The following is a 5,650-nucleotide window of genomic DNA, read 5'->3' as shown; positions in this document are numbered from 1 at the left end:
GCCGGGGAATTTGTTTTTCAACACTAACTGATACTATAGAATTCTGAGATTGAATCCTTTTATTTTCAGTATTTTAGTTTATGTTAAATTTCTGGTCAATTTTGATTCTGGTACATGCGAGGTACACTTGATCCAAATTTGTTGTTATATGATCCAGAATTAGAAAGGACATTGAGGAAGCACAAAAGGGCAGCCAGGCAAAGGAGACAGTTGCAAGAAATTGGTGAATCAAGTACGGTTAATCAGGAAGATATAATGGCAGAGAATCACAGACCACCACCACCACAGAGGACACTGGGAGAGTACATGACTCCTGCAGTGGTTCCTCCAATTGGGAGTGTTGTGCGCCCAACAGTGGAGCCCAACAACTTTGAATTAAAGCCTGCTTTGATACATTTGGTGCAGAAGGATCAGTTTGCTGGAACCAGTGCGGAGGACCCTTACTTGCACATAGAGAACTTCCTATTGTTGAGTGATACAGTGAAGATAAATGGTGTCACAAGAGATGCAATTCTGTTGAGACTATTCACTCATTCACTGACGGATGATGCAAGGAGATGGCTGCAATCATTGCCACAAGGAAGTATAACAACTTGGGATGATTTGCAAACCAAGTTCTTGCAAAGGTTTTTCTCAGCATCCAAGAGGGCCAAGTTGAAGGATGAAATTACAAGCTTTAAGCAGAAAGAGTCAGAATCTATTTATGAGGCTTGGGAGAGATTCAAGACTTTGTTGAGGAAATGTCCACAGCATGGAATTGAGGCATGGCAACAAGCAGCAATCTTCCTGCAAGGAATGACCACTAACACTAGAACCTTGGTGCATGCCACTGCTGGTGGATCATTGACTACCAAGACCCCTCACGAAGCCTTAGATATCTTTGAGTCATTAGCATCTCAAGAATTTGATAATGCTCCAGTGGCTGACAGAAGGACAGGAATTATCAAGTTGGATGGGTATGATGCTTTGTTGGCAAGGAATGATCAACTGATGCAGACACAGAGACAACAGCAGCAACAATTAGATACCCTTATTAAGCAACTCTCTTCACAAAAGGTAGCTTCTGTGGAAACAAAGAGTGTATGTGCTATCTGTGGTAAGGGCCATGTGACAGAGGAGTGTGATTATGGGGGATCATCAGAACAAGCAGAGGTGAATGGAGTGTGGTATGATCAGAATAATCAAAGGAACTACAACAATCAGGGAAAGAATGTTTATATGCCACCATGGAAAAACAAGAATCAACACCCAGGATTCAGCTATAGTTCCAACCACCAATTGAATCCACCATTACATCCTCCACCACCACATATAAAGGAGCAGTCAAGTGATCCTGCTGCATGGGAGAAAGCGTTTGCTCAGTTATCTAAGACAACTCAGGATTATATTCAGGGTTCTACTTCATTCAGGGAAGAGACAACTGCATTCATGCAGGAGACCAGAACTTCTTTCAGAAATCAGGAAGCATCAATCAGAAATTTGGAGACCCAGATTGGTCAATTATCAAGACAGATATCAGAGAGACCACAAGGGAAATTTCCAAGTGATACACTGGTGAATCCTAAGGAGCACTGTAAAGCAATTATGACAAGAAGTGGGTTGGTACTTCAACCAGGGAAAAAGAAGGTGGAAAATAAAAAGAATGAAGAAGAGGTTGTGGTTGAAGATGTAGTCTCTGATGATGAAGGAGAGAAAATAAGAAATGAGAAAAGTGAGAAGGAAGTAGTTGTTAGAGATGTTATAGTTGGAGTTGACAAAGAAGAGGAAGGGAAGGACAATAAGAATGAAGGAGAGGTAGAAGTTGGTAAAAATGCTTCCCCACAAAAGATGATGAAGTGGGAAAAGAAGAAGATGGCTGACAAGAAAGAACAGCCAGTTAGTTTATCTCCCTATGCTAAAGTTCCCTACCCTCAGAGGTTGAAGAAAGAGATTCAGAAGCAGCACTATGCAAGATTTCTGGATATCTTCAAAAATTTACAAATTAACATACCATTTTCTGAAGCACTGGAAAATATGCCTCACTATGCAAAATTCATGAAGGATCTTCTTACTAAGAAGAGGAAATTAACTGATGGTGAGACAGTGGCCCTAACAGCAGAGAGTAGTGCCCTAATCCAGAAGAAGCTTCCAACAAAAATGAAAGATCCAGGAAGCTTCAGTATCTCTATTGCTATAGGAGATGTGGAGGTGGGAAAGGCATTGTGTGATTTGGGAGCCAGTATAAACTTGATGCCATTGACAGTATGTAGAGCTTTGGGAATTAACACTTTAAAGGAGACCAATCTTATTCTGCATCTTGCAGATAGATCTATCAAGAGGCCTGAAGGTGTGGTTGAAGATGTCTTGGTCAAGGTAGACAAGTTTATTTTTCCAGTGGATTTTGTGATTCTTGACATGGAGGAAGAGGATACAGAACGTCCTTTATTGTTAGGAAGACCCTTTTTAGCAACTGCAAGATCTTTGATAGATGTTGAACAAGGAAAGTTGTTGCTAAGGGTGGATGAGGAAACAGTCACAATTGATGTATTTGAAACCATCAAGCATCCTGTTGATGTGGAAGATTGTTTTAGATTGGATGTGATACAGGAGGTTGTGGAAGAAGTGAATAAAAAAGAAGAATTCCCAGTTGAGGAACAAAGATCAGAAGAAGAGATAGGTACAGAGGATTACCAAGAAGAGCCAGAAGTGGAAGAGCTTGAGAAGAAGATTGATGACATTCCAAAAGGAGCACCTAAGGTAGAACTTAAGGAATTACCTTCACATTTGAAGTATGTGTTCCTTGGGGATGATCAAACATATCCAGCAATCATTAATGCAATGTTGTCTGATGAGGAAGAAGGGAAGTTGATTAAGGTACTCAAGAAGAATAAAATGGCTATTGGATGGCAGTTTTCAGATCTCAAGGGTATTAATCCTTCCTTTTGCACCCACAAAATATTGATGGAAGAAGAGGTTAAACCAGTAAGGCAACCACAGAGGAGACTCAACCCCACTATGAAGGAAGTAGTGAGGAAGGAGGTGGTGAAGTTGCTAGATGCTGGGATGATTTACCCAATTTCAGACAGTGCTTGGGTGAGTCCTGTGCAGACCGTGCCCAAGAAAGGGGGGATGACTGTGGTGAAAAATGAGAACAATGAGTTGATTCCCACCAGGACAATCACTGGTTGGAGAATGTGCATTGATTACCGGAGGCTGAATAAGGCAACCAGGAAGGATCATTTTCCACTTCCTTTCTTGGATCAGATGCTAGAGAGGTTGGCAGGACATGCTTTCTATTGCTTCTTGGACGGTTATTCAGGGTACAATCAGATAGCTGTGGCACCAGAGGATCAGGAGAAGACTGCTTTTACATGTCCATATGGAATATTCGCATACCGGAGGATGCCTTTCGGTTTATGCAATGCTCCTGCCATATTTCAAAGGTGCATGCTTTCCATTTTTTCTGATATGATAGAAGAATGCATTGAAATTTTTATGGATGATTTCTCTGTATTTGGTTCTGATTTTGATGTATGTCTAGGGAATTTAGATTCTGTTTTGAAAAGATGTCAAGACTGTAATTTGGTTTTGAACTGGGAGAAGTGCCACTTTATGGTGACAGAAGGTATAGTTCTTGGACACAAGGTGTGTAGGAATGGAATTGAGGTGGACAGGGCAAAAATTTCTGTGATAGAGAAACTTCCTCCACCTGTAAATGTTAAGGGTGTGAGGAGTTTTCTTGGTCATGCAGGATTTTATAGGCGGTTTATAAAAGATTTTTCAAAAATTGCTAAGCCCTTATGCAAGTTATTAGTTAAGGATCAAGAATTTCTGTTTGATGATGAATGTTTGCATGCATTTCATGTTTTAAAAGAAAAGTTGACCACTGCACCTATCAAGATGGCACCTGATTTTTCATTACCATTTGAATTAATGTGTGATGCCAGTGACTATGCCGTAGGAGTGGTATTGGGCCAAAGAGTGAATAAATTGTTGCATGTCATTTACTATGCCAGTAAGATCTTAAATGATGCACAAAAGAATTATGCTACTAGAAAAAGAATTACTGGCTATTGTGTATGCATTTGACAAATTCAGGCCATATCTGTTAGGATCAAAAGTTATTGTTTACACTGACCATGCAGCTTTAAAGTATTTGTTGAGCAAGCAGGATGCTAAACCCAGATTGCTCCGCTGGTTGTTACTGTTGCATGAGTTTGAGGTAGAAATCAAGGACAAAAAGGGAGTTGAAAATTTGGTGGCTGATCACTTATCCAGGATTACAGAAAAAGAGCTTCAAGAAGAGCCGGAAGTAGTGATCAAAGAAGAGTTTCCTGATGAACATGTTTTGGCAATATGTGCTGTAACAGAGATGGTTGGGGATAAAGTCTTATCTATAAGCACACCACCATGGTTTGCTGATTTTGCCAACAATAAAGCTGCTGGATTGATGCCTAAGGATTTAACATGGAAACAGAGGAAGAAATTTCTGCATGATGTTAAGAGGTATATTTGGGATGAGCCATATCTCTTCTATAGATGTTCAGATAGTGTGATCCGATGGTGTATTCCAGAGGAAGAACAGAAGGATGTGTTGTGGCATTGTTATGGTTCTGCATATGGTGGACATTTTGCAGGTGAGAGAACTGCAGCAAAAGTTTTGATGAGTGGTTTCTACTGGCCCACTTTGTACAAGGATGCAAAGAAGTTTGTGGAAGCATGTGACAACTGTCAGAGAACTGGGAATATTTCTAGGCGACATGAAATGCCGTTGAACAATATCCAGGAAGTGGAGATCTTTGATGTTTGGGGTATGGATTTTATGGGACCTTTCCCTTCTTCCTACTCTAACAAGTATATATTGGTGGCAGTTGATTATGTTTCCAAATGGGTTGAGGCTATAGCTACACCAACCAATGATTCCAGGGTGGTGATTGCTTTTCTGAGAAAGAATATATTTTCAAGATTTGGAGTCCCTAGAGCTATCATTAGTGATGGGGGCACTCATTTTGATAATAGGATGGTGGAGTATGCCTTGGCTAAGTATGGAGTGAGGCACAAAATAAGCACTCCATAGCACTCCCTATATGCATGTGTACGAGGTTAGCTGTGTATACTATGTAGGCTATTTGACCATTTTTGGGCTTTATCATGTGTATTTTCAGAGATGATCTTCAAGGTAAAGTGGCTGAGATTGAAAGTGTAAATTATCTCGAATCCAGTACTTGATTCTTGAAAGGTAAAAATGATTGAAATTATTAGGTGTGGTGGGACTCGTGCTATCCGCTAGGGGTGATAATAAGGCCAAGGGCCTATCAGGGGCCTTAGGCCCGGCCCGTTTAGGCTTGGCTCGTCTTTTTTTATTATTAAGCCCAGACTTATACTCGTGCAAAAGCTTTTTTAGATGAAAAATCTTTGGTGGAGAAGAGAGAGAGAGAGAGAGAAGAAAGAGAGGAATGAGTGAGTGTTATTAGATTAAATCCTGCCCAATTTTAGATGAAAAATCTTTGAAAATTGTAAATTGTAAATTTGTGATCTGAGATGAGACTGCATCTGCATGTTTGGGATTATGCATTGAGAGGTGAGAGAGACTAAGAGCAATGGTTGGTTATTTTGATCAGTTTTGTTTTGGCCCAATCCAATCCATCTTTAATTAATTATAATAAAACTT

At 40.2% G+C, this 5,650-nt stretch overlaps 1 non-coding gene across 1 annotated transcript; it reads right to left on the bottom strand.

Moving 5' to 3' along the window:
* Positions 1 to 651: 651 nt before the first annotated feature.
* Positions 652 to 758, bottom strand: LOC133300025 (small nucleolar RNA R71). Its single transcript, XR_009750014.1, has one exon. It is a non-coding gene; the product is annotated as a small nucleolar RNA R71 (small nucleolar RNA).
* Positions 759 to 5,650: the final 4,892 nt, after the last annotated feature.

Source organism: Gastrolobium bilobum, unplaced genomic scaffold, assembly GCF_033153095.1.
Source record: "Gastrolobium bilobum isolate Gb01-03AN ecotype WA unplaced genomic scaffold, APGP_CSIRO_Gbil_v1 utg383376, whole genome shotgun sequence".
NCBI lineage: Eukaryota > Viridiplantae > Streptophyta > Magnoliopsida > Fabales > Fabaceae > Gastrolobium > Gastrolobium bilobum.
This window is presented reverse-complemented; position numbering and strand designations above follow the sequence as displayed.